The sequence below is a fragment of the Orcinus orca genome, chromosome 10 (genome assembly GCF_937001465.1).
Source record: "Orcinus orca chromosome 10, mOrcOrc1.1, whole genome shotgun sequence".
Taxonomy (NCBI): domain Eukaryota; kingdom Metazoa; phylum Chordata; class Mammalia; order Artiodactyla; family Delphinidae; genus Orcinus; species Orcinus orca.
This window is the reverse complement of record NC_064568.1, coordinates 94796606-94818226: the sequence shown is the minus strand read 5'-3', so window position 1 is coordinate 94818226 and position 21621 is coordinate 94796606. Positions and strand designations below refer to the sequence as shown.

At 43.8% G+C, this 21621-nt stretch overlaps 1 long non-coding RNA gene across 8 annotated transcripts in view; it reads right to left on the bottom strand.

Annotated features, from left to right (window-relative positions):
- The window catches only part of LOC105748168 (uncharacterized), a 629731-nt gene that overhangs the window by 272502 nt on the left and 335608 nt on the right, over nt 1-21621 (bottom strand). For all 8 annotated transcript variants that reach the window (XR_007479896.1, XR_007479891.1, XR_007479895.1 and 5 more), the window contains one exon: nt 6937-7287. This is a non-coding gene — a long non-coding RNA (uncharacterized LOC105748168). The remainder of the gene's footprint in view (nt 1-6936; nt 7288-21621) is intronic.

Here is a 21621-nt window from a genome sequence, read left to right as displayed (position 1 = left end):
GTGCTGAGGGAATTAGAAGGGGCTGATGGTGCTGGAACGGGGCTATTTTGCATTTCTCAGTGACATCCTCTAATGAGCTGACAACGCGGAACACCAGGCTGCTGTCTTGGAGAAATGAAAACAATCCAGTGGTCATTTCACATCCTATCATCCTAATGACAACCCATGAGCTGCCTTCTTCTTGCCTTTGATTAAAATACACGGGACCTGCCCAAGGAATTGAGACTAAGATGCCCAAGAGGGAAAGAGACCAAAGAGTGCTGCGTGGAGGGAAGGAGGAGGCCTCCCAGGGAAAAACACATTTGGGAAAGTCAGAAAAGTCAAGGGTAACTAGGCTCGGTGTTGCTTGAAACTTGGCACTCTTGGAAATTGTCAGCTACAATGCCTGATTGACTTTCTCCAACTGAGCCAATGAGGGATTCCACCAAAGAGATCCAGTGCTATGTCGTGGCTCGAATGTGGTTCCATCCCCACAGCAGCACAAGCTATAGGGGTGATGCTCCGAGGTGGGAGTTCAGCTGGCGAGCACCGGGACAGCTGGACCCATTAAGATACGGAAACGCTGCACACTAGCGGCCGAAAACCCCTCCCCAAGCCCATCTCCCACACACTACCTCAGCTGCCCCCACCCTCTCCTAAAACCCCTGGTCTCACCCCAAAAACCCAGCAATTTCACTAAACAGGCAAGGCTTGGCAACAGAGGGTGCCTGCCCGCACCTGGATTCAGTGTGGTAGGCGACTTCCATTCTGACTGGTCCAAGTCCGGGCCAGACCCATGATTAAACAGTCATATTCCATTAGACATGCCCAAGAGACCGCCCAGCACCACTGAGCCTTCTCAGGCCCTGCCAACAACCCACAGGGGTGGGCCAGCCGCTGCAGGACTGCTCTGCGCCGTCTGCCCCTAGGGCCTGCTGCCCACACGATGCACTCCCCTGACCCTGTGGAGGAACAAAGGAAATGAGAGGCCTGGGATTGTCCTGGCTCTCAGAGGACTGGACAACCTTCTCAAGCCCGGCAGGCTTATCACTGGGACTTTTTACTGCCCTTTTCTTGTCGCCAACCCTCTTTAAGCTTCCTAAATTAATAATGATGAAGCTCTTTCAGCTGTATCTCCAGTCTGTTTTTGATGATTTCCATTCTCTGGGGCCTTTTTCTCCCCTCTTAGCCCTTTACCCCTCTCTCCTTCATTTGTATCCATTCTCAGATAATCACTGATTAGGTCATGGAGGGAGAGGGGAGGAAAGACAATTAAGAAAAAGAAAGAAATAGCCATTTGGGTATTGCTGAGTCAAAGGTCTGGATCAGAAACAATATGAAATTTCAAGGGCTGTTTCCCCAGTGAAAGGACAGAGGAGGAAGAGGACAGAATATCTCCGAAGGGTCACGCATAACATCTAGCGCACGGCAAAGAAGAGGGTGAGTGTGGAACACCCTCCAGGACCAGCACTTGAACCTGGGCTTGAGCTTGCCTGGTAGAAGCAGGGGAAAAGTTTCCCTCTAAAACAATCGGTTTATCATAAACCAATAATCCTCTGCTTTGGGATAACCATCTATTCTTTTTCCTTAAGGAGAAAGAACTACCGGGTTCAGCAGAGTTGTTCCTCCATCCTACCCCCACAGTATTTCTGCATCATTAGATTTTTCTTATCCCACTGAAGAAACCCAGAGAGGAAGCATTCCAAAAGGCCCTGGGCTGCCCACCTGGCACGCAAGAGTCTCTCTGTGCGGCATCAGCCTCGGGTGGCAGCCAGGGATTCCGCTGTCGACCTTCCAACGGAGGGGAAGGGCTGCCAGCTAAAGTAGAAAACCAGAATGTCACAGAGAAGTGGGGACGTATTTATGAATCACTCACCACTCTGCTGTAAGTTTTAGCGTCTCCAATTCCACCCAGCACAAGAGAAGTATGCTGGGTGGAAGTGTGCTGGGTGCGATTGTGTGTCAGAAGCTGTGCAAGCTACAGGGAACCGTAGAACAGCAGAAGACACTTTCTCTCAGGGAAAAAGCTCATTGTTTGGCTATGAGATGGCTAAAATTAGCCAATCTGTAAAACACTGACAATAATGACTATCTCTTTGTGACAGGCACAAGGCTGTGTGTTAACCCAATCTAGCTCATTGTCTCCCTGGGCACACGTCTAGACCTTTCCCAGCATTCCCTGCAGTGCCCACAGGAATGAGCTCTCGTTAGCGGGAGGCAGATAGGACGGCTGAACGTCACTTCCAGGACTGTCCTCTGAAACCTCTCCCACTGAGATCTTTCCTGGATTGTCTCTCGCTCTTTAGCCAGCAGGATGCAAACACCCAGCAGAGGACTGAGAGGCCCTACAGGAAGTGAAACCACTAGATGAAAGATTCTGAGTCCCTCAGAGACTACAAAGAACAGAGCCCCCCAGCCCAACAGACACACACACACACACACACACACACACACACACACACACACACACACACACAAACATGGGCCACACTGGCTATGAGATGAACAAAAACTAACCTTATTGCGTTAACCCACTGAAATTTTAGGGTCGTTTGTCACAGCAGCTAATGTTACTTACCCTATCTAACACACACGTGGGTTTCATTAACAGATAGAATGAGAAAATATATTTACAGTGCCTGGTTCTATGCCTGACATAGAGCAGGTGTCTGGCACTGTGCCAGAAACACGGTAGGTAGTAAATAATTGAGCTTCATTTTGCAGGACCAGAGCGAGGATTCCACTAGACGAAGAGGAGGGGTCAACAAGTAGCACGACCCAGAGGCATGAAGCCACACGACATAGCCAAGAGAATACAAACAGTTCCCACAGCTGCAGGTAAAGATACACCAGGGCAAGCAGATACTGGTCAGACACCAGAGCAGAGAGGCCAGCAGAAGTCAGTTCTGGAAGACCCTTTATCCTTGGCAATAAGAAACTAACAAAGTGTTCTTTTTCATTTTTAACAACTTGAGACAGAATTCAAATACCATACAACTCGTCCATTTAAAGTGTATGATTCGATGACTTGTTTATTCATGGAGTTTTGCATCCATCGTCACACTCGGTTTGGGAAACTTTTCATTACCCCAAAAAGAAACCCTGCGTCCCTTAGCTGTCACTCCCCAATCCTCCTCCTGGGTATGTGCCTAGAAGCAGTGAAGGGTTTTTAAAAGATCACTCCCTGACCTACCACTGCCCAAGGCCTGACACGGCGCACGCATGCACGTGCACACACACTTCTTTCATCATCCTCACGATGTAAGTGTGAAGACCAGCCCCAGGGACCTTACACTCCCCACCAGCTGAACCACTCAGGTGCCTGCCCCTGCACACCAGGCCCTGGTTTCCCGTCTCTGCAAGAAACACTTGAGGAAGCTTAGCTGAGCCGGCCTTGGCCTCAGGCAAATTCACACCTTTGGCTTCTGCTTCCTGGTCCCTCCCCCTCCAAAGACTCCTTCCTTCCCTCCCTCCCTGTCCTGCCATACATCCCTTTCCCCTTCCCTCAGAGGGACAGAGCCTAGAGGCGATCAACAACGGCAGGCCACCGTGGTCACACCTGCAGAAGTCCCTGGAATTCTCTCAGAACCCACGTGCATGGAAGACAGTATTGTCCTCGTGTTATTGGGTTGGCCAAAAAGTTCGTTCGGGTTTTCCCCAAGACATTACGAAAAACCCAAATGAGCTTTTTGGCCAACCCAATAGAAGTGGGGAAACTGAGGTTCAGAGAGTTCAAGTACTGTTCCTAAGGCTGCACAGCAGGTGAGTGTCAGAGCCAAGCTTCCACCCAAAGCGTGGAGACGCGGGCAGCATTTAGGACCGCTCTCAGCAGTGTGAACAAAACTTCCAAACACCAGCTTAGTCAGATGGGGATGGTTTCTTCTCACCCAGCAAGAGGTCCAAGTGAGGAACTGGAACAGCACATCCTTAGCGACAGCCAAGTCCCAAGCTCCTTGTGTCCCTCTGCTTTGCCATCCTTAGTCTGGGGCTTTCATTTTCATGATCAAAATTCCTACTCTAGACCTTGTGCTTTTTTTTTTTATCAGAAAAGCAAGAGCTCTCCCAGAATCTCCATTCAGTAGGCGTCTCTTCCATCTCATTGTAACATTCCTGCTACAAACAAAATTAGCATTTGTCACCAAGGGAAAGAGGAGAATGGGTGCTGGGCAGGGAAGCAGCCGTGCAGGCTCTGAGCAGAGTCCAGACCCTTCGGCCTCTCACATTCGATCTGCAGTGGCTGAGGCCTGCTGCCCACCACCTCCTCCGCTCTTCAGCATGCGCTGGGCTAAACCACAAGGTGGGGCCTAGAGCTTCGGGAGAGAGGAAAGCCTTTCTAGATCATCAGCGTGATCAGCTGAGTGCACGTTCCCACGGGCAAGGGAAGAGGTTGCTCATTTCCTCTGGTTCAGCGGAGAAAAGTCCCCACTTTGGAAAGAGTTAGAAAGCCCTGGGAATACACCGGCCCTCAACTTTCGAGCACTCACAGCTGCTGCAGGCCTTAATGGAAAAGGATCTGATGCACTCATTTCCAGGCCTGCCACAAAGCCCTTCTGCAGAAACTTCAGACTCTCAAAAGGGCTCAAGAATAAATTATGCATTAATCACCATCTGAAGATGAATGGAAAAGATCAGACACATATAATTTCTGGCAGCATTAACCTAGAAGCTGAGGGTTCGGGGGCTGGAGGGCAAGAGGTGAGATGGGAAGAAAAGGAGCCTCTCGGGGGCACTGACTTTACCTAGATCCATCTATCTTGTCCTCCATTCCCTCTGGCTGAACATGCCCACGTGACTGAGGAAGGTGGATCATGGGATATTTTCACCAAAGAAAAGAGCCTTCCTTGCAGGGCTGAATGCTGAGGCCTGGTCCCCTGGAGGTTATGACATGTTGAACCACTCCTCCCACATCTCACACTTCTGAACAAGATGTGATGTGAACCTCACCCACGGTGCCTTCTTCCCGGGCCCAGAATGCTCCCTGCTCTCTGAATATTAAACCTCTGAGAAGCCTTGCTAAGCATCATCTTGGGTTTTTAGCAAACACCCTTTAAAACCGAGACCCTGGGGGGAAAATGTTCCATGCAAAGTACTATGTCATGGAAGGATTACAGGCTTCAGGGGCAGCAGCCCTGGATTCCAGACCTGGATTCTAGATTCGCCATGAGCCTCCCTGGTCCCTGGTCATCAGTCAGTCTTCTCGTCCATAAAATGAGGGTTGGAATTAGTGGAGACTAAAGATCACTTCTGGCTCCCATTCTATGTGTCTAGGGATGGACTCAACGTGGTATTTCCTTTTTGTATGAATTTTCCCAGAAAACGTGAATTAATCAAGGATATTCATGACAATGACATCTGAGTGACTACTATGAGCTCTGGCAAAGTACTTCAACCTGGTAACTCTCAATCCTCACAGCAATCCTCTGTGGAGTAGGTGGGTATCATTAACAGCTCCAATCTCCTGATGAGGTGACCAGGCACAGGGAGACAAGTAATCAACCACTCCGTTTCCACTGGGATGTCTTAGAGGCATCTCCGATTTAGCAGGTTGGAAACTGAACTCCGGACTCCCCCACTCCACCCCAGCCAAACCTGCTTCTCTCTCCATCTGCCCCTGCTCAGCAGATGGCAACTCCTTCCTTTCTCATACCCAGGCCAGAAGGCTTCAAGTCTCTCCCACCTCCAATTCATCACAAATCACGTCAGCTCTGCTCTCAAAAAATAACTGGAATCCACTGTTTCTTACCACTCCCAGTGCGACTACCCTAGCCTACGCCTTCACCGTGTGTTGTCTGGGCCATGGCAAGAGTCTTCTTACTGGTCTCCCATTTCTAGCCTCTGTTCCCCATCACGTGCACACACATACGTGCACACACACAAGCACACGTGCACACACGCACACACTGAGTATTTTTTATACCACAGCCAGCATGACCCTTTGCAAATGTAAGCTATGTCATTCCTCTGTTCAAAACTTTCAGTGATTTCCCATCTCATTGAGGGTAAAATCCAAAGTCCTTACGCTGGCCTGCAAGGTCCTCCAAGCCCTCCCCCACCCCACCCTCTCTCCTCCCCTCCCCTCCCCCCCACTCTTCCTTCAGCGCACCAGGCATCCTCCCGGCTCAGCCCTGGCCAGCCGCCCTTCCCCAGATATCCCAATGGCTTGCTTCACCACCTCGCTTCCGTCTCTCCACTGAACCGTTTCTCTGACTAAATAAAACAGCACCTCCCTCATCTGTCTGTGTCCCCCTAGCTTGGTTTGTTTTTCTCTTTAACTCGCATCTCCACCTGCCATAGTTTATATTATTTGTTTATTTTCGTGTCCTTCTCCCCCTACCAAAGGTAAGCTCTGTAAGGACAAAGGCTGCGTGTTCACTGTTAGGCCCCCAGGGCTGAAAGAGTGCCTGGCATTTTAAACAGTCACTCAGTGTGACCTGTGGTGGTGATCATTTTGCAATGCATAAGTGCATCAAATCAACATGCTGGACACCTTAAGCTTACACAGTGTTATATGTCAATTATACCTCAATAAAGCTGGAAAAAAATAAACCATTCAATAGATACAGGTGGCCCTTGTTATCTGAGTGTAATCTGTACCTGAAATTCCACTGGATAGGGAATTTGTGGGTAGCGGAAACCCATATTCTATTACATTAAAGGGAAAAATAAATAATGTGTTCCCTATACCACCTATATTCCTAATCACCTATAAAACAACCCACTGTGGATTTCTGCATGTCATTTAATACACCAATTACCTAATTACTTGACTCTTAATGAACTCATTAGTGAATATGCTTGTGTGCAGTATGCTACAATACTGAAAGAATTACATTTTCCTTCTACACAGAAAGGAACTATATACTGTAATATAAATAAACAATAAAATGATTTGTTAAAGGTACATAATGAATGCCAATATAATTACCAAAACAAAATAAACAGGTTTCTTTTAATTACCTTTTTTATATAAATTTGTGGCTGCGTTGGGTCTTCGTTGTGGTGCGCGGGCTTCTCATTGTGGTGGCTTCTCTCGTTGCGAAGCACAGGCTCTAGATGCACGGGCTTCAGTAGTTGTGGCGCACAGGCTTCAGTAGTTGTGGCTTGTGGGCTCTAGAGCACAGGCTCACTAGTTGTGGCGCATGGACTTAGTTGCTCCGCGGCATGTGGGATCTTCCTGGACCAGGGCTCAAACCTGTGTTCCCTGCACTGGCAGGTGTATTCTTAACCACTGCGCCACCAGGGTTTAAATGCTTACTGACTCAAGGCAGAGCTGGCCAAGTGAGACGCAGAAGTTACTGAACGGCACAACTGTGGGGAGAGAAAAGTCAAAGTGAGCTGGGGAAGGAGCAAGTGAGACCATCCAACACCCAATGCACAAACACTTCTTAATCATGGAAGCAGTAGGCAGTCTTCTCTTCTCAGCATTCAGGAGTCTGGAAATGGATGGATAACTGTGGATCATCGCCCAAAGTCACAAATGAGGCAGCAGGGTTTTTAGAAAAACACTAAAAACAGGCATCTGTTTTAACTACTATGTAACTATATAATTTATTATCCACACTGGGGACAATTTTGAAAGTGAAAAATATATTTTAAGAATTTCAAAAAATATATTTTTAAGCATTCATAGATTGACAAGTTGGTTTTATTATAATGGTAGGCCTATAAAATAATTCCAGTGAAAAACTATTTTCAAAAATAAAATCATTTCTAAAAATAAAACAATCAATCTGTATCCATTAAAGCAAAACATTTTAAATTATTTAGATTGAGTAGTCTAAAAGGTTAAAAATAACATAAGCAGAACAGTATTCTTATTTCATAAACATTTATTGTAATAAGTTCTAGAGTCATATCTATATCTACTGCTATGCTACAGGTATTTTTCTAAAGAATGAATTTTTAATATATATTTCTATTTTTTCATAAGATTGCCTTCAATCTTTTTCAAAGTTGCATTTCATAGTTTATAAATTTAAAGTTGCTGGGACTTCCCTGGCAGACCAGTGGTTAAGACTATGTGCTTCCACTGCAGGGGGTGCAGGTTCGATCCCTGGTTGGGGAACTAAGATCCCACATGCCTCGCAGAGAGGCCAAAAAATTGTTGACACCATCAGTTTGAGATAGGCTGGGACCTGGGACCCTTTGCTGCAGTGCTTGCACCTGGACAAACATCTCCTTGAGCAACAAAATACAAAGAAACTATAAGGGACTAAAAATAACTGCATGCATGGTCAGTTGGGGGCAAATTATGGAAACCAAGATACAAAAAGAACAAAAAGACCAACTGCCACTTCTGAAGAGCCCGGAGCAAAAGCAGGGTGTCAGGAGCAAAAGCAGGGTACTGGGCATGCCCCCTGCACTGAACACCACCAAAGGGGCGGGCAGACCTCCTAAGCCACCCCTCCAGCCCGACCCCTGGACCCAGCCCTACCCTCACCCCATATAAGGGACCAGTTCAACAACCCCCATCCCCCTGCCCCCGGTGAGCAGGGGAACAAGCAAGGAAGGGAATCTGTGGCTTGTTTTAGCTCCCCCTCTGCTGCAGCAGGGGTCCCAGTAAAGCCTTGCATGAATTTCTCATCTGGCCTTTTATCAATTTCTAATGACTGAGGAGGCCAAGAACCCTGGCTGGCAACAAATTGACTCTTCTCAGTTGACAGCAGTATTTCTAATTAAGAAAATAGTCTTTCTACAGGTGCTGAGATATCTGGTAAGTGAAGAAGTAATTCTGATAAATATTCTCAATTCTAATTTTTTTCTTAGTGAAATGTGTTACTATTTCAGTTCAAATCTTTTCACAGGTACCATTCTTTTGTCATTCAGGGAAACTGTGACAAATATTTTATGAGACAAAACTCATCAAGTAAGTTTCTCTATTTATGATTTTTAAAAATGTTTTGCCAAATTTAGATGCTACACAATCACAGAACTTCACAATTTCATTCCATTCCAGTACATAATATAAATCCATCCAGTTAAACATAAAAGCTCCATCAGAATTTTCTTCCTGTAAGATATTTCAAAGCATAAGTATTTACTCTCAAATTTAAAATTATTTAATTTCTTCAATTCCTTCTTTGGTTTTGTAGGTACAAATTTTGTTTTCAATAGTTACAGTTTCCTAAAAGCTTCCAGAGCTGAAGTCTTTTGGCTCACCATTCCTTGAATACTTGATTAAAAATTACCAACTTATTTTAAACAAAATGCAAACAAAATTTAGAGTACTAGTTTGTTTAAAAATATTTTTTTAAGTAAAAGGTCACTATGTATTGTATTACACTTCGGTTGATTTACAAAGTAGCACTTCAAAGGCTGAACATTTCTAAAATCTAAGAACATGCAGAAAAGGAAAAAAAAGCACATACTGCCAGGCTGAAGCACTTTTTAATTCGACATCAGCTCTATCACAAATATTTTGTAGCTCAGTTTCTCTGTGTATAAATAAAAATATTTATAATGTCTGTCAACTATAGCTTCTATTTTGTTGGTAGACTATCACAGCTTGTTTGGATGCAGTTTTGAACTATGAACGCGCTACATCTAATTCCAAATACATTTCTGCTCCACAGATTTCTTAATTTAGTAATAACACTATTTTTCCCATTATGCTGTGCTCCACGAAAAATCTGTATTTTTAGTACCACCACTATCTTCACTGTTGAATTATTTTTAAGTGAAGTGATAAACTACAATAATGTCAGATGCTATATCTTTGACAAAATGATCTTTCAAAAGCTTTGAGTCCATGAATTGGATTGAAAAAAATAATCAAACCATTATTTAAATTAACTGGCTTTTTCTTGAAGAAACTGATATAAAACTGCGTCATTTAACTGTTTGTGACATTCTTCTTCTGCTAGTGGAGCCATCCCACAAATATCCCTTTACTTTTCCTATGTGCACAAGAACACAGGAAGGCAAAATTAAGCAAAATTAACTTGTTAGAATAATCATTTTACCTAATGGAAAAGTCATACTTCTCAGAGTGATATAAAAACACAACCAGGCATAACTGTCTGAAAAAGTTACTAATTTTTTAAATAGATGGTGATGCTTTTTCACAAGACTTTGTCTTCTGGGTTTACCTGTGGTCAGTGATATTACCACAGCCCCCAGAGCAGCTGGCAAATGTTAACAAGTTTCACATTCATCAATACTCTTGAGCAAAGGATATCAAGTACTGAATTTTTCATTAAACATGCACCTTTTCCCAAAGCTCAGTGCGGCAGGAAGGGTTTGGTTTGGTGGTGGGGGGGGGGGGGTTCTCTCTTTTTTTTTTGGTAAAAGAAGTATTATCACAAGATAAAAACATAGATTTACACAATGCAATAGATGGCAAGCCACTGAGGTGGCAACCACGAGAGCATTCAGACCATTCTATCTACACTCCACAGTGACACCGACCTCTCAAACTCTGTTTCCAGCAGGTGTTTCACACCCACCCAATCCCCCACGTCTCATGCATCCTTCTGACTGCAGTGACTCAATGTCCTGGTGGCTCCAAGGTCAGCCCAGGGCTGAGGCTCATAGCCCAAGTTGCCAGCAGGGGCAACAGCAGTTGAATGCATTCAGACCGACGTATCCACCAACCATGGATCGAAAATATTTAGAAAAAAAAATTCCAGGGGCTCCCCTGGTGGCGCAGTGCTTGGGAGTCCGCCTGCCGGTGCAGGGGACATGGGTTCGTGCCCCGGTCCGGGAAGATCCCACATGCTGCGGAGCGGCTGGGCCCGTGAGCCATGGCTGCTGAGCCTGCGCGTCGGAGCCTGTGCTCTGCGACGGGAGAGGCCACGGCAGTGAGAGACCCGCGTACCGCAAAAAAAAAAAAAAAAAAATTCCAGAAAGTTCCAAAGAGCAAAACTTGAATTTGCCACACCTGGTAAATATTTACATAGCATTTGCATTGTATTTACAATTATTCACACAGTATTTACATTGTATTAGGTATTATAAGTAACCTAGAGATGATTTAATGTATATGGGAGGATGTGCATAGGTTATATACCAACATCTACCCCATTTTATGTAAGGGATTTGAGCATCTGTGGATTTTGGTATCCTTGGGGGTCCTGGAACCAATCCCCTGTGGATACTGTGATTCTCCCATCATTAACTACAGAGATCAGAAGGAATTCCTAGTCCCTGGCCACTCGTATCTGAGGGGAACAGGCTCTCTCTCAGATCCTTCCAGAAGGAATCCATCTTGCTGACACCTTTCCTGGCCTCCAGAACTGTGAGAGAATAAACTTCTGTTGTTTGAAGCCACTGACTGTGGTACTTGTTACAGCAGCCCTAGGAAACCAGGATGCTCCCTTCACTCCCAGAAGTCCCAGTCTTGATTTGCACGTGGAGAACCACATCTCTCTGGCTTGGCAAACTGGTCCTTGCAATTTTTAAAGCTTTTGGACAGTTCTGGAACTGACCTGGCACAGGAATGATTTGCGCATCTTCTCTCATGACACATTCCACTTTACTGTCCACTCATCCAAGGGGAGGTGATGGGGATGTGGTGGGTCTGGGTGGTGAGGGTGACAGGTTTACTTCTGATATGTCACATCTTCTGGGTGACATCAAGATGATTACACAGAGCTATGTAGGCTTGTCCTTAAATCCTGCAGCGCCCACCCCTGCCCGAGAGCCTACTCTCCCTTAATACTTCAATAAAATAGCTTAGTCAGACATCCATGAATTTGTAAAATGTCCAGGGCTTACATTTTCCAGGTCATTTTTTAAAATTTTTATTTTATATTATAGCATAGTTGATTGACAATGTTGTGTTAGTTTCAGGTGTACAGCAAAGTGATTCAGTTATACATATACGTGTAACTATTCTTTTTCAAGTTCTTTTCCCATTTAGGTTTAATCCAAATTCCTGTCTCCACTCTGGATGCCACCCTTCATTATTTCCTCAAAGCAGACTTAATACCAAAGAGTAAAGTGAGGAAGAGTTTACTGAAGGTTTGGGAAGAAAGGAGAAAGTGGCTACATAGCATGGAATAGGAAACAACCTAAAACTGAATACCAGGCACCATTCTTTTTTTTTTGCGGTACGCGGGCCTCTCGCTGTTGTGGCCTCTCCTGTTGCGGAGCACAGGCTCCGGATGCGCAGGCTTAGCGGCCGTGGCTCACGGGCCCAGCCGCTCCGCGGCATGTGGGATCCTCCTGGACTGGGGCACGAACCCGCGTCCCCTGCATCGGCAGGCGGACTCTCAACCACTGCGCCACCAGGGAAGCCCCAGGCACCATTCTTAAGAGACCCTTGGCCATCTTCCTCTCCTGGCTCCTGGTCTGCTCTCTTTCTGTGCTCATTTTCCTCTGCGCTCCTTAGAGGCATTTCTCCTCAAGGACACACAGGCTATTCAGGTGTTATTCCAGGTCCAATTCCTACCTCTGATGTCTCCTCCTTGTGTAATCCGGAAACATTAATTAACCTTATGTGTCTCAGTTTCTTCATTTGAAACACAAGTATAATATTACTCACCCATAAAAGGAAATAAGTATTGACACAGGATACAGCACTGATGGACCTCAAAAGCATTATACTATGTGAAAAAGCCAGACACCAAAGGTCACATACTGCAGGATTTCATTCATAAGAAATGCCCAGAGTAGGTAAATCCATAGAAACAGGAAGCAGATTGGTGGCTGCACGGGCTGGAGGAGGCAGGAATGAGTAACTGCTCAATAGGTATTACAGGTTGAATTGTGTCCCTCAAAAAGATATACTGAAGTCCTAACCCCAAGTACACCTCAGAATATGGCCTGATTTGGAAAGAGAGTTGTTTTTTGTGTGTTTTTTTTTCTGCAGTACGCGGGCCTCTCACTGCTGTGGCCTCTCCCGCCGCGGAGCACAGGCTCCGGACGTGCAGGCTTAGCGGCCATGGCTCAGGGGCCCAGCCACTCCGCAGCATGTGGGATCTTCCCGGACCGGGGCACGAACCCACGTCCCCTGCATCGGCAGGTGGACTCCCAACCACCGCACCACCAGGGAAGCCCGGAAAGAGAGTTTTCACAGAGGAAATCAAGTTAAAACAATGTCATTAGGATGGCCCTAATCCAATATATGACTGGTGTCCTTATAAAAAGGGGAATCTGGACACAGAGACAGACACATAGAAGAAAGACAATGTGAAGACACACAGGAAGAATGCCTTTAGCAGATGGAGGCAGAGATTGGACTGATACAGCCAGAAGCCAAGGACCACCAAGGGTTTCTGGCCACACTAGATGCTGTGAGAGTCAAGGAAGGATTCCATTCAAAGTCTCAGAGGGAGCACAGCCCTGCAGACACGGCTGATTTAGGAGCACCAGCCTGCAGAGCAGTGAGACAATACACTTCTGTTGTTTTAAGCCATCCAGTTTGTGGTACTTTGTTACAGCAGCCCTAGGAAATGAATACAGTGGATACAGGGTTTCCTTTCCAGGTGATGCAAGTGTTCTAGAACTAGATAGCGGAGGAGGTTGTACAACATTGTGAATGTTGCTGAATCGTTCACTTTCAAACTCTTAATTTTATGTTATGTGAATTTCACCTCAACACATACACACAAGTACAATATCAATAACACCTATCAGTTGTGAACATTCAATGAGTCAGCACGCAGGAAGCATTTAGAACAGTCCCAGAGACACAGTAGTCGCTCAAGAGAAGTTACATAGGGGCTTCCCTGGTGGCGCAGTGGTTAAGAATCCGCCTGCCAACGCAGGGGAGCCCTGGTCTGGGAAGATCCCACATGCCGCGGAGCAACTAAGCCCATGTGCCACAACTACTGAGCCTGTGCTCTAGCGCCCGCGTGCCACAACTACTGAGCCTGTTCTCTAGAGCCCGCGCGCCACAACTACTGAGCCCGCGCGCCACAATTACTGAAGCTCGCATGCCTAGATCCCATGCTCTGCAACAAGAAGAGCCACCACAATGAGAAGCCTGTGCACCGCAATGAAGAGTAGCACCCGCTCGCCACAACTAGAGGAAGCCCGTGGGCAGCAACAAAGACCCAATGCAGCCAAAAATTTAAAAATAAATAAATTTATATAGAAAAAGGAAGTTTAGATAATATTACTATCTTCAAGTCTCTCTCCAAACTTCCCACCTCTAACCATCAAATAATGAGCAGCAACTAATCCCCCCAACCCTGTTTTCTCCTTATGCACAGCATTTGTGCTCTCTTCTTCCAGACCAAGCTGTGTGAGTACTAAGTCTGAAATGCCTTCTCTTTATACACAGCCTGACCCCTCAAGTCATTTTCCCCAGAGTTTCTCACCCACAAGATGAATGGTACCTCCCACCCACCTACCACCCCTACCACCAAGTATTCAAAAATTAGCAGCAGAGAAATTTATTAAAAAATGGAAATTATTTCCATCCCAGTAAAAGGCTGCATATAAAAATGTTCTCATTTCTCTGCTACGTAAGGTCAGGCATTTTCAGTCCTCACTCTTGGGGGCGGGGGTGGCACATAGGGAGGGATGACTTATGGGACCCAATCACACTCTCTCCACCTGCTGCTAGCCAGCGTTCCTGTAGGCCATGATGGCAGAAGCCAGGAAGGTGGGTTACCCTACAGGAAAATCTGATACCTAGCCCCAGGGCTCTGGGTTCCATAATCAAGTGAGTTTACTGTCCTGTACTCAGTTCATTCCAGGAGAAGAAAGTCCTAGTGGGTGGGTTGCCAATTTATTAAAATAGTGCAAGACCCAGAAGAACTAAGGTCTTGATTCAAGAGTATAAAGAAATCAACAGATGAACGGTAAGGAAGTCCAAAAGGGAGGGGATATATGTATATGTATGGCTGATTCATTTTGCTGTACAGCAGAAACTAACACAACATTGTAAAGCAACTGTACTCCAACAAAAATTTATTAAAAAAAAGAAACCAACAGAAAATGACTTGCTGACTTTAAAGCTGTCTTGCTTTTCACCCCACCCTGCAGAATTACAGAACAGAAAGACAGAAAGCTTTGCTAAGCACTGAGAAACCAGCCTTTGAAAGATCTGACGCTTTGTGCAAGTGGGAAACTGATCATGGAAGAAAAGGAAAAGAAAAAATTGTGCAAGCCAACTCGAGCAATGAAAGAAAAAAAATCAAGGAGACATGTAAGACCACAGCAGCCAATCTGAATCAAGCATGCCATAGATTTGGGGCAGGCTCTTTTGAAAATAGGTGCCTCAAATTACATTTCATAGAATTGTTGTTAATGCCCTACAACTTATCATAACATGCTGCATCTTCAGAAGGCCCTTTTTTATTACTAATGTTTTATTGTTTTTATAGTATGCACCCTAGGAGAGAGTATGTAAGAATGAAAATGTATCAGCCATGAATCCAGGTGGTAGCGCAAAGCGCTGGTTTGAATGATTCTGTTACAAGCTAGATACATATTTATGCCTGCGATGCTTTCTTCTTCATAAATATTTTCTCTGGTGTCTCCATGGTCTCCCCTATCCGTTTAGGGATCAGTTAACCCCACAATCAAACACTATTGGGCGAGCCAAGGAAACAGACAGCTGTTTCTCAAACAATTGCAAAAGGAGGAAATATGTGCAATTCTCATCACACTAGTAACAGGTTGCTGGGAAAGGATACCCCTTCCCTTTCATCTGCTGAGGTTATCAGAAAAATCGAGGCTACATTTAGGAAGAAAAAAAGAGTCCTTACTGTAAGACAGAGCAAGTGAGAAATCTTATGAGTCAAACAAATAATGATGGTATAACTATCAAAATAATTGCAGTCACCATTTACGGAGCACACAGGCCAGGCTTTGTGCTGAATGGTCTACATGATTTATCTCATTTAAACCTTCCAGCCACCCTATGGGGGTAAATGTCATCATACCCCTTTCAAAGACGAAGCAGCTGAGACTCAGAAACCATTGCCAAACTCATAAGCTGTTAAGTGGAGCCAGCCCTCCGATTTAGGTTTATCTGATTTGGAAGCCCATGGTGTTATTTACAACGCCCCTTGCCAAACTGAAAGTCCTCACATGCCCAAGGACAATGCTACCAGTTCTCTCCAGACGATTCTTATTCTTTTTGTCAAAGGATGCAATTTTTTGGCATAAATAATCTGTAGTTTCCATGGCTGGCATTCCCATTGTGGCCACGTCTGCTTTTCTGAAACTGAGAGAGATCATTTCCTTCTTGCTACCCAAGGTAAGCAAAGTACACTTGGTCTTTTGGGATTAAAAAAAAAAGTCAACAGATATAAACAGGTGAATATAGTTACTGCGAAGACAAACAATAAAAATGGACCCCTGGATGGAAACATGATTGCCCTGCGGTCAAGACATAATAATTGCTAGAGGGTTAAAGAGAAGAGAAAGAGGACGGAGGAGAAAGATGAGGAAAGCCAAGAGACCCACTCAGAGCATAAGATAAAGGCAGAGAAAAGTAAACGCTTTTCTTGCATAATTAAAACTGGGATCTTACAAGATACAAAGTTAGACACTGAGTAAATTATATATTTCTAATTTCTCTACTGAAGCGCCATGGGCTAGAGACAGCCTCCCAGGTATTAATGGAAAAGTCTCAGCATGGTGCTCCTAATTTGCCGCAGCGTGCCAAAATTAACAAAATAAGCTCGGAAAACCCGCAAAAATGGCAAAGTAAACTCCTTTGATCAGTTATTTCTCTTAATGGCAACTGTTCTCAATCTGATCGCCACCACCACCACCACCACCCCCGCTGCCAATGCACCACCATCTCAACATACACACGTGTTCAAGCGTGCACGTGTGCGTCACACATACAGAGCGAGAGACAATTGTAAGAATATTTTCTGGATGGCTTGCTTTGCCTTTGAAATGTGTTTCATTATTCTTTAGCGAAACGTAAGGCATGTCATCATCCTGCTGACAAACTAAGGCCTAATGACCTGCCACACTTAGCAAGAAGGAGCCATTCAGATCCTTAGACAATGGAGATGCAGCCTAAGACAATGGAATTCCACTTCCTCTTTGGGCAGCTTTTGTTTCATTCCATTTCTTCTAACTGGGTGAAGAGCAGGCGTGTTAAAGGCCAGCCAGGCTTAACACTCTGAAATAGGCAACTCACTGGTTCCTGGGCCAACTCCTCCTTACTCAGAATCTCCAAGTCTCCTCACTTGCCCCTTTCAAAACCTCTCCAACGTCTAAGACCTGCTCAGATGCTCCTGGTGGGGTGTAGATTCATACCATCTTCGCAGCAAGCCATTTGGCAGCGTGTATCAAAAATCTCAAGAATATCCTTTTCTGTGAATCACACAAAAATATAATCCACATCAAAAACGTATGCACAAAAACTGTTACAGAATCATCTAAAACAGGGAGGCAAAATACAGTGCCCAATTACGGGAGAAAGCGTAGCTAAATAATGATCCACCCATTTATGCAAGGATATTTTTATCATTAAAAGTGATTATGATATGAAAAGAGTTAAAAAATAGCTACACATTTATTTATAGTATAAACTCAACTATCCGAAATACCACCCACAGAATGAGGAGAAATGCCAAGTGTAGTTACCTCTAGTATAGACGGTGGAATTATGATTATATATAAAATAATAAAGGAAATAATATATTTTCTCATAGCTCTCTTTTCCTTTACTGTCCAGATTTCTGCAATGAGTGTTAGTGTCTCCAAGGCAGGAAGGCGTAGTGGTTAAGAGCAGTCTCGAGTCAGAAGACCTGGGTTCATAGCCTGAGTCCACCACCTATGGGCTGCATGACTTTAAGCAGGTTACTTAACTCCCTGGAATTCAGTTCCCTCACTGATAAAATGAAGAGGATTTTATTGTTGGAAGGATTAAATGAATTAATATACAGACATACCTCATTTTATTGTACTTTGCTTTACCATATGCTTCATAGATATTGCACTTGTTTTACCAATTGAAAGTGTGCGGCAACCCTGTGTTGAGAAGTTGATTGGTACCATTTCTCCAGCAGCATTCACTCACTCCCTGCCTCTGTGTCACATTTTGGTAATTCTAGCAATATTTCAAACTCTTTCATTATTATATTTGTCATGGTGATCTGTGATCAGTGATCTTTGATGCGACTATTGCAAAAAAGATAACTTGCTGAAGGCTCAGATGATAGTTAGCATGTTTTAGCAAAGTATTTTTTTAATTAAGGTGTGTACATTGCTTTTTCAGACATAATGCAATTGCACACTTAAGAGACTACAGTATAGTGTAAACATAACTTTTATATGCACTGGGAAACCAGAAAGAATTTGTGTGATTCGCCTTATTGTGATGGTCTGGAACTGAACCTGCAAATTTCTCCCAGGTATGCCTATGTGTAAGGTGCTTAAAACAGTGGCCTAGAGTAAATGCTCAGTAAACATTACCCATATTATTAAACATTTATTGAGTGCTTGTTGTGTGCCATGTTGAATGTTAAGCGCTGTGGATAAAAAGATGAGTATGTTTGATTTCTTGTTCTCGAGTAGGGAAAGCAGACATGTAAACAGATACCCACAATTCACTGAATAAGTTCTGTAAGGAAGGGAAGATACAAGATACTGTGGGAGCAAAGAAGAAGGTCCCTACCCTGCCAGGGCAAGAATTTTTACTACCACTGGAATTAGAATTCCTCAAATAGTTTCAGATTCTTCTGTTACTTCATCTTTATATATTTTAGGCAACTCAGTAGGGAGTGAGTATCTGTAGGGTAACTGGTATCTTAAGTCTATAGAGCATTTTATAGTTTCCAGACTGCTGTCATTTATACCATCCAAATTCACTCTCACATGACACCTAGAAGGCTGGCTATTTTTCAGCAAGGCTTAGAGAGGTGAAGTGGGCTAAGGCTCCTCAGCTAATAAGGGACAGAGATGAGACACAAACTCAGGTCCTATGGGAGAGAACTGGATGTCATACCAGAGATGTTGCAGAAAGGACTTCTCTGTCAGTAGAGACTCAAGTTTTCATTCGTTATGCTCACAGTTTCTAATACTACATGAGAACAGAGTCATAAGAGAAAGAAGTAGGAAGCTAAAGATCTCAAAAGGAGACTTTGAGCCAGCCAACCATATGGTTGTCTACACAACAAAGTTAGGATCTGAAAGATGCACCCTGTAAAGGTCTCTATTTGACAAGGAGTCTCCCGCACCACAAGGGCAGCAAAGGGGTTTGGTGCACCAGTGAGCTGGTAGAAGATGGGGAAGGCCAAACACGAACCCCTAGAGAGAGAAGGTTTGGACAAACTACCACCAAGAGCTCAGACTTTTTATAGGAATGCTAGACTGAGATACAGACTATTTGTTGATCTGGACTACTGACCTTATACCCCCTCATGCCTACTAATTCAATTTAGGCTTTCATCTGCTGGCTGCCTTTGAGCCTATCATTCATCCATAAAATTTTCTTTTATGTACCCAGCTACTGAGAAGCAGGGTAATCTAAAGGAGATAACAATGAACTTGGAAGCCAGTGACCTGAGATCAAACGTAGTTGAGCTATTCATTAGTTGTATGACTTTAGCAAGAGACCTTCACCTCTGTAAGCCTTGGCTTCTTCCCTTATAATATTAACATAAAAATGTCCATCTCTTAAAGTTGTTGGCAGATTAAATGAAATATATGTTTCTGAAGCATTTAGCAAAATGGCTTGGCTCATAAATATTACTTATTCCTCTGAATAAGGGAATGGATACTTGGTGCTAGTCAACGACGTCATCAGCATCACAGGGTAGTCACGTGTCAAGAATCACAGGGTCCTGACTGCTCGGCACGCATGCCGGTCAGCTGGACTACAGCTAAGTCACCAACAGAGACATTTTCCACTGGAACTAGAGCCTCAATACTGAAGGGTTTCCTTTTTATCCAATTCCCATGGCCTTCACCCAACTGAATGGATTAATCCCACTGTTTTGAACATCTAGGTCAATAGTCTTCATTGTTGTCACAGAAAATTGAGAGCTGCTCTAGGATAAAAATAAATCTCTCCCAAGACCTACATTTCTGTATGGAGTCTGAGATGTGCTGAATTGCTCTTGATCAACACATTTTTCCATTCCCAAAATGGGTCTTCATACAATAACAGCCACGCAGACTCTCAGAGATTTCACCAACCATAACTCTATGCACGATTGTTGTGAATGATGAAATATGATTAGGAGATTACAGTTCTGGTGTTTTATTTTAAGGGAACTTAAGGAAAATGAATGAACTGAGCTATTTTGCATTTTTCAGTAGAATCATTTATAGGAGTGGGTAATGGAGAACTCGAGACTGGTGGAAAAAAAAAAAGGCACAAATAATGTTGCCACTTCACAGCCTATCAGCATAGTTCATCTGTGCCTCCTGTCCTGAACAGTTGTGCAGTGTTGCTGTACATGGTTCAACAGCTGCTATTTGTTTCTGGCATCTTTATTTCAGTGCTGGATAAACTGCCCTGGAATTTCTAAAAAATTACTTTATATCTAAAGGTGTAAAAAAGACAAGATCTTTATCATAACACTTCACATTGTGCTTTCTATAAGTTAGGCCACTTACAACAGTATCTCTGGGACTTGAGTAATGGACTGAACTCCTCTGGCAGGTACAGGATGTTTCTTGTTTTATATCACATCTACTTTACAATGAACTGTACTGTGGCAAAGTTCAAGGTTCTTAGAAATCTTGTTAAAAATAAAGGTGCTTTCCTACTTTCAAATATCTTTTATTGTAACAACAGTGCTTTGGCATTGCTAACTTTTTTTCTGTCTTCAAGTCCTAGGCTTATAATTCTGACATCTCTCCCATGGAGCTGGCAGTAAAGCAAAATTCCATACAGCCTCTTTTATTTTCCCACTGATACTATTATAAAATTAGAGGTGCATTTCTATGAAAATAATTTGGCCCTGAAACATAATCAAAAGCACATTTAAGAATGCAACACATATTTTAAGCACATGTTTTAAAAAATAAAGATAACTTGTGTTGAACAACATTCAAAATAGCCGTACAATAAGGGGAAAAGCACTGGACTTGGGTTTGAATCTAAGCCCCAACAGTTACCAGCCGTGCGATTTGGGGCGTGTTATTTACCTTCACAGAGTTTTGTTTTGTTTTGTTTTGTTTTATTGGACTAAATACTTACTTCCTGGGGTCATTATAAGGATTAAGAGGCACAGAAGTATAATATCTAATATATAATACAGGTTTAATAAGCATTATTCAAATTGGATGAATGACTAAAAATAAGCTATAAAAGTAGCTACATGAAGTGGTAGCACTGATAAAAAAACAAAACTGATTTAGTTTCTGAAGATTTTTAAAGTACAAGCCTCACATTGCCCGTATTTTTAAAATCTTGATGGACGTTTTCACAAATTACACATGTAATACAATACTGGACAAAACAAAACATTTCAGAAAAACGTGATAACAAGTAATGAAAGTTTCTCATAATTAATGAATCCGTAATTTTTGAGCCTGGATTCAAACCCAGGTCCAATTAAGGTGGCTATCTACTCTGCCTTGCCTGAACCTCTGTCAGTTTACGCCTCACATCCTGGCATAATAGTGCCTCTTGCACAGTTAAACTGTCTCAGTATATGGACAGTACGTTTCCCCTCAACGCATAACTTACCTCCCCAGAAGAACCACCCCCTACAGCTGGGTGCCGTGCCCTCCATCTCTCTGCTCCTCTTCATTATTAGTTATCCTTAAAAA